Consider the following 12300-nt stretch of genomic DNA (forward strand, 5'->3'; position numbering starts at 1 on the left):
GAATTCCAGACCAATGAAGGTTCCTCCCAGGGAAAAGGTGCCAGGACAGAAAGCAATTGTTCTTTTTCTAGGGGTAATGGGGCCCCATCATTGGCACCCGAGAGCCTAAGGCTGCCACCTTTTCCCTGGGCACAAAGCTCGACGGTGCGTTCCACTTGCAGGTCCGGGGAAGTGCCGTTTTTCAGCCCAGAATTCCAGACGGACGAAAATTCCTCCCTGGGAAAAGGTGCCAGGACAGAAAGCGATTGTTATTTATCTAGTGTTAACGGGGACCCATCGTTGACACCTGAGAGCCCAAGGCTGCCACCTTTTCCCTGGGCGCAATGCTAGATGGTGCCTGCCACGTGCAGGTCAGAGAAAGACCTTTGTTCAGCCCAGGATTGCAGACGGATGACGACGCCTCCCAGGGAAAAGGCTCCCAGGACAGAAAGCGATTGTTCCATTTCTAGTGTTAATGGGGGCCCGTCATTGGCATCTGAGAGCCAGAGGTTGCCTCCTTGTCCCTGGGCGCAAAGCATGACAGTGCGTGCCACGTGCTGGTCCCAGAAAGTGCCATTTTACAGCCCAGAATTCCAGACCAATGAAGACTCCTCCCAGGGAACAGGTGCCAGGACAGAAAGCCATTGTGCTTTTTGTAAAGGTAATGGGGTCCCATCATTGGCACCTGAGAGCCCAAGACTGCCACCTTTTCAATGGACGCAAAGCTCGATGGTGCGTTCCACTTGCGAGTCCAGGAAAGTGCCGATTCTCAGACCAGAATTCCAAACCGATGAAGATTCCTCCCTGGGAAAAGGTGCCAGGACAGAAAGCCATTGTGCCTTTTGTAGGGGTAATGGGGCCCCAAAATTGGCACCTGAGAGCCCAGGTCTGCCACCTTTTTCCTGGGCGCAATGCTCGACGGTGCGTTCCACTTGCAGGTCCGGGGAAGTGTCATTTTTCAGCCCAGAATTCCAGACGGACGAAAATTTTTCCCAGGGAAAATGTGCCGGGACAGAAAGCGATTGTTTTTTATCTAGTGTTAACGGGGACCCATCATTGGCACCTGAGAGCCCAAGGCTGCCACCTTTTTGCTGGGAGCAAAGCTCGACGGTGGGTACCTTGTGTGGGTTTGGGGCAGTGCCATTTTTCAACCCAGATTTCCAGACGGACGAAGATTCCTCCCTGGGAAAAGGTGCCAGGACAGAAAGCAAGTGTTATTTTTCTAGTGTTAATGGGGCCCCATCATTGGCACCTGAGAGCCCAAGGCTGCCACGTTTTCCCTGGACGCAAATGTCGAGGGTGCGTGCCAATTTCTTGTCCGGGAAAGTGCCATTTTTTAGCACAGAATTCTAGACCAATGAAGATTCCTCCCAGGGAAAAGCTGCCAGGACAGAAAGCGATTGTTCCATTTCTAGGGTTAACCGGGCCCCATCATTGGCACCTGAGAGCCCAAGTTTGCCTCCTTTAACCTGGGTGCAAAGCTCGACGGTGCGTGCTACGTGAGGGTCCGGGAAATTGCCGTTTCTCATTCCAGAATTCCAGACCGATGAAGATTCCTCCCAGGGAAAAGGTGCGAGGACAGGAATCGATTTCTCCTTTTCTAGGAGTAATGGGAACCCATCATTGGCACCTGAGAGGTGAAGGCTGCAACCTTTTGCCTGGGCGCAAAGCTCGATGGTGTGTACCTTGTGCGGGTTTCAGGCAGTGCCATTTTTGAACCTTAAATTCCAGACATAGGAAGATACATCCCAGGGAAACAATGCCAGGTCAGAAATCAAGTTGTCCTTTTCTAGGGTCAATGGTGCCCCATCATTGGCACCTGAGAGTTCAAGGCTGCCACCTTTTCTGTGGGCGCAAACATCAACGGCGCATACCACTTTCTTGTCCGGGAAAGTGCCGTTTTTCAGCCCTGAATTCCAGACGGATGAAAACTCCTCACAGGGAAGAGGCTCCCAGGACAGAAAGCGATTGTTCCATTTCTAGGCTTAATCGGGCTCCATCATTGGCACCTGAGAGCCCAAGGTTGCCTCCTATACCCTGGGCGCAAAGCTTGACCATGCGTTCTACGTGAGGGTCCGGGAAATTGCCGTTTCTCATTCCAGAATTCCAGACCGATGAAGATTCCTCCCTGGGAAAAGGTGTCAGGACAGAAAGTCATTGTGCCTTTTCTAGGGTTAATGGGGCCCCAAAATTGACACCTGAGAGCCCAAGGCTGCCACCTTTTCCCTGGGCGCAAACCTCTGCGGCGCGTGCCACTTGCAGGTCCGGGAATGTGCCGTTTCTCATCCCAGAATTTCAGGCCAGCGAAGATTTCTCCCTGGGAAAAGGTGTCAGGACAGAAAGCAATTGTGCCTTTTCTAGGGTTAATGGGGCCCCATCATTGGCACCTGAGAGCCCAGGTCTGCCACCTTTTTCCTGGGCGCAATGCTCGACGGTGCGTTCCACTAGCGGGTCCGGGGAAGTGCCATTTTTCAGCCCAGAATTCCAGATGGACGAAAATTCCTCCCAGGGAAAAGGTGCCAGGACAGAAAGCGATTGTTTCTTATCTAGTGTTAACGGGGACCCATCATTGGCACCTGAGAGCCCAAGGCTGCCACCTTTTCCCTGGGCGCAAAGCTAGATGGTGCCTGCCACGTGCAGGTCAGAGAAAGTGCTTTGTTCAGCCCAGAATTCCAGACGGCTGACGACTCCTCCCAGGGAAAAGGCTCCCACGACAGAAAGCAATTGTTCCATTTCTAGTGTTAATGGGGGCCCGTCATTGGCATCTGAGAGCCAGAGGTTGCCTCCTTTTCCCTGGGCGCAAACCTCGACAGTGCGTGCCACGTGCTAGTCCCAGAAAGTGCCATTTTACAGCCCAGAATTCCAGACCAATGAAGACTCCTCCCAGGGAAAAGGTGCCAGAACAGAAAGCCATTGTGCTTTTTGTAAAGGTAATGGGGCCCCATCATTGGCACCTGAGAGCCCAAGACTGCCACCTTTTCCGTGGGCGCAAACATCAACGGCGCGTACCAATTTCTTGTCCGGGAAAGTGCCGTTTTTCAGCCCTCATTTGCAGACGGATGAAGACTCCTCACAGGGAAGAGGCTCCCAGGACAGAAAGCGATTGTTCCATTTCTAGGGTTAATCAAGCCCAATCATTGGCACCTGAGAGCCCAAGGTTGCCTCCTATATCCTGGGCGCAAAGCTCGACCATGCGTGCTACGTGGGGGTCCGGGAAATTGCCGTTTCTCATTCCAGAATTCCAGACCGATGAAGATTCCTCCCTTGGAAAAGGTGCCAGGACAGGAATCGATTTCTCCTTTTCTAGGAGTAATAGGGACCCATCATTGGCACCTGAGAGCCCAAGGCTGCAACCTTTTCCCTCACTGCAAAGCTCGACGGTGCATGCCACTTGCGGGTCCAGGAATGTGCTGTTTCTCATCCCAGAATTACAGGCCGATGAAGATTTCTCCCAGGGAAAAGGTGTCAAGACAGAAAGCGATTGTGCCTTTTCTAGGCTTAATGGGATCCCAAAATTGACACCTGAGAGCCCAAGGCTGCCACCTTTTCCCTGGGCGCAAAGCTAGATGGTGCCTGCCACGTGCAGGTCAGAGAAAGTGCTTTGTTCAGCCCAGAATTCTAGACGGATGACGACTCCTCCCAGGGAAAAGGCTCCCAGGACAGAAAGCGATTGTTCCATTTCTAGCATTAATGGGGGCCCGTCATTGGCATCTTAGAGCCAGAGGTTGCCTCCTTTTCCCTGGGGGCAAAGCTCGACAGTGCGTGCCACGTGCTAGTCCCAGAAAGTGCCATTTTACAGCCCAGAATTCCAGACCAATGAAGACTCCTCCCAGGGAACAGGTGCCAGGACAGAAAGCCATTGTGCTTTTTGTAAAGGTAATGGGGCCCCATCATTGGCACCTGAGAGCCCAAGACTGCCACCTTTTCCCTGGACGCAAAGCTCGATGGTGCGTTCCACTTGCGGATCCGGGGAAAGTGCCGATTCTCAGACCAGAATTCCAAACCGATGAAGATTCCTCCCTGGGAAAAGGTGCCAGGACAGAAAGCCATTTTGCCTTTTGTAGGGGTAATGGGGCACCATCATTGGCACCTGAGAGCCCAAGGCTGCCCCCTTTTCCCTGGGAGAAAAGCTCGACGGTGTGTACATTGCGCGTGTTTGGGGCAGTGCCATTTTTGAACCCAGATTTCCAGACGGACAAAGATTCCTCCCTGGGAAAAGGTGCCAGGACAGAAAGCAAGTGTTATTTTTCTAGTGTTAACGGGGCCCCATCATTGGCACCTGAGAGCCCAAGGCTGCCACCTTTTGCCTTGGCGCAAATGTCGACGGCGCGTGCCACTTGCGGGTTCGGGGAAGTGCCATTACTCATCCCAGAATTCCAGATGGACGAAGATACCTCCCAGGGAAAAGGTGCCAGGTCAGAAATCGAATTGTCCTTTTCTAGGGTCAATGGTGCCCCATCATTGGCACCTGAGAGTTCAAGGCTGCCACCTTTTCCGTGGGCGCAAACATCAACGGCGCCTACCACTTTCTTGTCCGGGAAAGTGCCGTTTTTCAGCCCTCAATTCCAGACGGATGAAGACTCCTCACAGGGAAGAGGCTCCCAGGACAGAAAGCGATTGTTCCATTTCTAGAATTAATCGGACCCCATCATTGGCACCTGAGAGGCCAAGGTTGACTCCTATACCCTGCGTGCAAAGCTCGACCATGCGTGCTACGTGAGGGTCCGGGAAAAGGCCGTTTCTCATCCCAGAATTCCAGGCCAGCGAAGATTCCTCCCTCGGAAAAGCTGCCAGGACAGAAAGCAATTGTGTCTTTTCTAGGGGTAATGGGACCCCATCTTTGGCACCTGAGAGCTCAAGGCTGCCACCTTTTGCCTGGGCACAAAGCTCGGCGGCGCGTGCCACTTGCAAGTCCGGGAATGTGCCGTTTCTCATCCCAGAATTCCAGTCCAGCGAAGATTTCTCCCTGGGATAAGGTGCCAGGACAGAAAGCCATTGTGCCTTTTCTAGGGTTAATGGGGCCCCATCATTGGCACCTGAATACCCAAGGCTGCCACCTTTTCCGTGGGCGCAAACATCAACGGCGCGTACCACTTTCTTGTCCGGGAAAGTGCCGTTTTTCAGCCCTCAATTCCAGACGGATGAAGACTCCTCACAGGGAAGAAGCTCCCAGGACAGAAAGCGATTGTTCCATTTCTAGGCTTAATCGGGCCCCATCATTGGCACCTGAGAGCCCAAGGTTGCCCATGCGTGCTACGTGAGGGTCCGGGAAATTGCCGTTCTCATTCCAGAATTCCAGACCGATGAAGACTTCTCACTGGGAAAAGGTGCCAGGACAGGAATCGATTTCTCCTTTCCTAGGAGTAATGGGGACCCATCATTGGCACCTGAGAGCCGAAGACTGCAACCTTTTCCCTGAGCGCAAAGCTCGACGATTCGTGCCACTTGCGGGTCCAGGAATGTGCTGTTTCTCATCCCAGAATTCGAGGCCTATGAAGATTTCTCCCAGGGTAAAGGTGTCAGGACAGAAAGCAATTGTGCCTTTTCTAGGGTTAATGGGGCCCCAAAATTGACACCTGAGAGCCCAAGGCTGCCACCTTTTCCCTGGGCGCAAAGCTTATGGAGAGTTCCACGTGCGGGTCCGGGAAAGTGCCATTTTTCCGCCCAGAATTCCAGACCTATGAAGATTCCTCAGAGGGAAAAGGTACCAGGAGACAACGCCATGGTGTATTTAGGAATGCTAATTGGGCCCCATCATTGGCACCTGAGAGCCCAAGGCTGCCACCTTTTCCCTGGGCGCAAAGCTCGACGGAGCGTTCCACGTGCGGATCCGGGAAAGTGCCATTTTTCAGCCCAGAATTCCAGACCTATGAAGATTCCTCAGAGGGAAAAGGTACCAGGAGACAAAGCCATTGTGTATTTTGTAATGCTAATTGGGCCCCATCATTGGCACCTGAGAGCCCAAGGCTGCCACCTTTTCCCTGGGTGCAAAGCTCGACGGTGCATACCCTGTGCGGGTCCGGGAAAGGGCCATTTTTCAGCCCAGAATTCCAGACGAAAGTCGATTCCTCCCTGGGAAAAGGTGTCAGGACAGAAAGCGATTGGGCCTTTTCTAGGGGTAATGGGGCACCATCTTTGGCATTTGAGAGACCAAGGCTGCCATCTTTTCCCTGGACGCAAATGTCGACGGCGCGTGCCACTTGCACGTCCGGGAATGTGCCGTTTCTCATCCCAGAATTCCAGTCCAGTGAAGATTTCTCCCTGGGAAAAGGTGCCAGGACGGAAAGCGATTGTGCCTTTTCTAGGGTTAATGGGGCCCCAAAATTGGCAGCTGAGAGCCGAGGGCTGCCACCTTTTCCCTGGGCGCAAAGCTCGACGGTGCGTGCCACATGCGGGTAAGGGAAAGAGCCGTTTTCAGCCCAGAACTCCAGACCGACGAAGATTCCTTCCAGTGAAAAGGTGCCAGGACAGAAATCGATTGTTCTTTTTCCCGGGGTAATTGGGCCCCATCATTGGCACCTGATAGCCCAAGGCTGCCACCTTTTGCCTGGGCACAAAGCTCGACGGTGCGTTCCACTTGCAGGTCCGGGGAAGTGCCATTTTTCAGCCCAGAATTCCAGACGGACGAAAATTCCTCCCAGGGAAAAGGTGCCAGGACAGAAAGCGATTGTTATTTATCTAGTGTTAACGGGGACCCATCATTGGCACCTGAGAGCCCAAGGCTGCCACCTTTTCCCTGGGCGCAAAGCTAGATGGTGCCTGCCATGTGCAGGTCAGAGAAAGTGCTTTGTTCAGCCCAGAATTCCAGAGGGATGACAACTCCTCCCAGGGAAAAGGCTCCCAGGACAGAAAGCGATTGTTCCATTTCTAGTGTTAATGGGGGCCCGTCATTGGCATCTGAGAGCCAGAGGTTGCCTCCTTTTCCCTGGGCGCAAAGCTCGACAGCGCGTGCCACATGCTGGTCCCAGAAATTGCCGTTTCTCATTCCAGAATTCCAGACCGATGAAGATTCCTCCCAGGGAAAAGGTGCGAGGACAGGAATCGATTTCTCCTTTTCTAGGCTTAATGGGACCCCATCATTGGCATCTGAGAGCCCAAGGCTGCCACCTTTTCCCTGGGCGCAAATGTCGACGGCGCGTGCCACTTGCGGGTCCAGGGAAGTGCCATTTTTCAGCCCAGAATTCCAGACATACGAAGATACCTCCCAGGGAAAAGGTGCCAGGTCAGAAATCGAATTGTCCTTTTCTAGGGTCAATGGTGCCCCATCATTGGCACCTGAGAGTTCAAGGCTGCCACCTTTTCCGTGGGCGCAAACATCAACGGCGCGTACCACTTTCTTGTCCGGGAAAGTGCCGTTTTTCAGCCCTCAATTCCAGACGGATGAAGACTCCTCACAGGGAAGAGGCTCCCAGGACAGAAAGCGATTGTTCCATTTCTAGGCTTAATCGGGCTCCATCATTGGCACCTGAGAGCCCAAGGTTGCCTCCTATACCCTGGGCGCAAAGCTCGACCATGCGTGCTACGTGAGGGTCCGGGAAATTGCCGTTTCTCATTCCAGAATTCCGGACTGATGAAGACTCCTCCCTGGGAAAAGGTGCCAGGACAGGAATCGATTTCTCCTTTTCTAGGAGTAATGGGGACACATCATTGACACCTGAACGCCGAAGGCTGCCACATTTTCCCTGAGCGCAGAGCTCGACGGTGCGTGCCACTTGCGGTCCAGGAATGTGCTCTTTCTCATCCCAGAAATCGAGGCCGATGAAGATTCCTCCCAGGGAAGATGTGCCAGGGCAGAAAGCAATTGTGCCTTTTCTAGGGTTAATGGGGCCCCAAAATTGACACCTGAGAGCCCAAGGCTGCCACCTTTGCCCTGGGCGCAAAGCTCGACGGTGCGTTCCACTTGCAGGTCCGGGGAAGTGCCTTTTTTCAGCCCAGAATTCCAGACGGACGAAAATTCCTCCCAGGGAAAAGGTGCCAGGACAGAAAGCGATTGTGCCTTTTCTAAGGTTAATGGGGCCCCAAAAATGTCACCTGAGAGCCCAAGGCTGCCACCTTTGCCCTGGGCGAAAAGCTCGACGGTGCGTACCTTTTGTGAGTCTGGGGAAGTACCGATTTTAAGCCCAAAATTCCAGATGAACGAAGATTCCTCCCAGGGAAAAGGTGCCAGGACAGAAATCCATTGTTCTTTTTCTAGGGGTAATGGGGCCCCATCATTGGCACCTGAGAGTTCATGGCTGCCACCTTTTCTCTGGGCGCAAAGCTCGACGGTGCTTGCCACTTGCGGGTCCAGGAAAGTGCCGTTTCTCATTCCAGAATTCCAGACAGATGAAGTTACCTCCCAGGGAAAAAGTGCAAGGACTGAAAGCGATTGTTCCTATTCTAGGGTTAATGGCACCACACCATTGGCATGTGAGTTCCCAAGGCCGCCAACTTTTCTCTGGCCGCAAAGCTCGACCCTGCGTGCCACGTGTGGGTCAGGGAAACTGTGGTTTCACAGCCCACAATTCCAGACAGTTGAAGATACCTCCCTGGGAAAAGGTACCAGGACAGTAACCAATTGGACCTTTTCTAGGGTGAATGGGGCCCCATCATTGGCACCTGAGAGCCCAAGGCTGCCACCTTTTCCCTGGGCAATAAGCTTGATCGTGCGTGCCACGTGCGGATCCAGGAAAGTGCTGTTTTTCAGCCCAGAATTCCAGACGGACGAAGATCCCTCCCACGGAGAAGGTGCCAGTGAAGAAAGCCATTGTGCCTTTTCTAGGGTTAATGGGGCCCCATCATTGGCACCTGAGAGCCCAAGTCTGCCACCTTTTCCCTGGGCGCAAAGCTCGACTGTGCGTGATACTTGCGGGTCCGGCAAATTGCGTTTTTCATCCCAGAATTCCAAACGAATGATGATTACTCCCTGGGATAACCTTCCAGGAAAGAACGTGAATGTTACTTTTCTAGGGTTAAAGGGGCCCCATCATTGGCATCTGAGAGCCCAAGTCTGCCACCTTTTCCCTGGGTGCAAAGCTCGACTGTGCGTACCTTGTGCGAGTCAGGGAAAGTTCCGTTTCTCATCCCAGAATTCCAGACCAATGAAGATTCCTCCCTGGGAAAAGGTGCCAGGACAGAAAGCTATTGTGCCTTTTCTAGGGTTAATTTGGACCCATCATTGGCACCTGAGAGCCCAAGGCTACCACAATTTCCCTGGGCGCAAGATCGATGGTGCGTGTCACGTGCGGGTTGGGAAAAGTTCCATTTTTCAGCCCAGAATTCCAGACGGACCAAGATTCCTCCCAGGGAAAAGTTCCAGGAGAGAAAGTGATTGTTCCTTTTCTAAGGTTAATGGGGCCCCATCATTGGCACCTGAGAGGCCAAGGCTGCCACCTTTTCCCTGGGAAATAAGCTCGACGGTGCGTATTTTTGCGGCTCCAGGAAAGTGCCGATTGTCAGCCCAGAATTCCAGACGGACGAAGATTCCTCCCAGGGAAGAGCTGTCAGGACGGAAAGCGATTGCTCCTTTTCTAGGGTTAATGGGGCCCCATCAGTGACACACGAGAGCCCAAGGCTGCCACCTTTTCCCTGGGCGCATAGCTAGACGGTGCATACCACTTGAGGGTCCGGGAAAGTGCTGTTTTTCAGACGAGAATTCCAGACGGACGAAGATTCCTCCCAGGGAAAATGTGCCAGCACGGAAAGCGATTGTGCCTTTTCTAGGGGAAATGGGGCCCCATCATTGACACCTGAGAGCTCAAGGCTGCCACCTTTTCCCTGGGTGCAAATCTCGATGGTGCGTACCTTGTGCGGGTCCGGGAAAGTGCCGTAACTCATCCCAGAATTCCAGACCAATGAAGATTCCTCAGAGGGAAAAGCTGCCAAGACACAAAGCCATTGTGTATTTTGTAAAGGTAATGGGGCCCCATCATTGGCACCTGAGAGCCCAAGGCTGCCACCTATTCCCTGGGTGCAAAGCTCGATGGTGCGTATTTGTGCGGGTCCAGGAAAGTGCCGATTTTCAGCCAGAATTCCAGACGGATGGAGATTCCCCCCAGGGAAAGGCGGTCAGGACAGAAAGGGATTGTGCCTTTTCTAGGGTTATTGGGGTCCCATCATTGTCAGCTGAGAAGCCCAAGGATGCCACCTTTTCCCTGGGCGCAAATCTCAACCGTGCGTGCCAGGTGCGGGTCAGGGAAAGTGCCATTTTTCGGCCCAGAATTCCAGACGACCGATTATTCCTCCCTGGGAAAAAGTGCCAGGACAAAGCAATTGTATCTTTTCTAGGGTTAATGGGGCCCCATCATTGGAACCCGAGAGCTCAAGGGTTCCACCATTGTCCTGGGCGCAAAGCTAGACCGTGCATGCCACGTGCGGGTCAGGGAATGTGCCGTTTCTCAGTGCAGAATTCCAGACCGATAACGATTCCTTCCTGGGAAAACGAGCCAGGAAAGAAGGGGATTGGACCTTTTCTAGGGTTAATGGGGCCCCATCATTGGAACCCAAGAGCCTAAGGCTTCCAATTTTTCCCTGGGCGCAAACTTGACCGTGCGTACCTTCTGCGGGTCAGGGAAAGTTCAGTTTCTCATCCCAGAATTCCAGACCGATGAAGATTTCTCCCAGGGAAAAGGACCCAGGACAGAAAGCCATTGTGCCTTTTCTAGGGTTATTGGGGCCCCATCATTGGCACCTGAGAGCCCAAGACTGCCACTTTTTCCCTGGGCGCAAGCTTGACGGTGCGTGCCACATGCGGGTAAGGGAAAGAGCCGTTTTCAGCCCAGAACTCCAGACCGATGAAGATTCCTCCCAGGGAAAAGGTGCCAGGACAGAAAGCGATTGTTCTTTTTCTAGGGGTTAATGGGGCTCCATCATTGGCACGTGAGAGCCCAAAGCTGCCACCTTTACCCAGGTCGCAATACTCGACGGTGCATAGTTGTGAGGGGCAGGGATAGTGCCATTTTTTCAGCCCAGAATTCCAGACCGATGAAGATTCCTCAGAGGGAAAAGGTGCTAGGACACAAAGGCATTGTGTATTTTGTAAAGGTAATGGGGCCCCATCATTGGCACCTGAGAGCCCAAGACTGCCACCTATTCCCTGGTCGCAAAGCTCGATGGTCCAGGAAAGTGCCGATTTTCATCCCAGAATTCCAGACGGATGAAGATTACTCCCATGGAAAAGGTGCCAGGACAGAAAGCGATTTTTACATTTCTTGGGTTAATGGAGCCCCATCATTGGCACCTGAGAGTCCAAGGCCCCCATTTTTTCCCTGGGCATAAAGCTGGATGGTGCATGCCACATGCTCTTTTTTAAGCCCAGAATTCCAGACAGACAAAGATTCCTCCCTGGGAAAAGGTGGCAGGACAGAAAGGGATTGTTCCATTTCTTGTGTTAATACGGCCCCTTCGTTGACTCCTGACAGCCCAAGGCTGCCACCTTTTCCCTGGGCTCAACGCTCGACGGAGTGTGCCAGCGGCGGGTAAGGGTAGATGCTGTCTTTCAGCCCAGATTTCCAGAATGACGAAGATTCCTCATATGGAAAACGTTCCGGGACAGAAAGCGATTGTTCCAGTTCTAGGGTAAATGCGGTCCTCTCATTGCCACATGACAGCCCAAGGCTGCCACCTTTTCCCTGGGCTCAAAGGTCAATGGAGTGTGCCAGGTGGGGGTCCGGGAAAGTGCCGTTTCTCAGTCCAGAATTCCAGATGGACGAGGATTACTGCTAGGGAAAAAAGTGCCAGGACAGAAAGTGATTGTTCCTTTTCTAGGGTTTATGGGGCCCCATCACTGGCACTTGAGAGCCTATGCTGCCACCTTTTCCCTCGGTGAGCACCCCAACGGTCCCTGTCACATGCGGGTTTTTAAAGCCAGAAATTCAGAAAAATGAACATTCTTCCCTTGGAAATCGTGCCAGGACAGAAAGCGATTTTTTTTTTCTAGGGTTAATGCGGACCCATCTTAGGCACCTGAGAACCCAAGGCTGCCACCTTTTCCCTGGGCTCAAAGCTCGACAGTGCGGGCGAGGTGCGGGTCTGGGAAAGTTCCAGTTTTCAGCCCAGAATTGCAGAGGGCCCAAGATTCCTCCCAGGGAAAAGGTGCCAGGACAGAAAGGGATTGTGCCTTTTCTAGGAGTAATGGGGCCCCATCATTGCCACCTCAGAGCCTAAGGCTGCCACCTTTTCCCTGGGCCCAAAGCTTGACGGAGCGTGCCAAGTGCGGGTACGGGAATGTGCCGATTTTCTGCCCAGAATTCCAGATGGTCCAAGACTCCTCCCAGGGAAAAGGTGCTGGGGCAGAAAACGATTCTGCCTTTTCTAAGAGCAATTGGGCCCATCATTGGCACC

Source organism: Pithys albifrons, chromosome 23 (assembly GCF_047495875.1).
Source record: "Pithys albifrons albifrons isolate INPA30051 chromosome 23, PitAlb_v1, whole genome shotgun sequence".
NCBI classification, from domain to species: domain Eukaryota; kingdom Metazoa; phylum Chordata; class Aves; order Passeriformes; family Thamnophilidae; genus Pithys; species Pithys albifrons.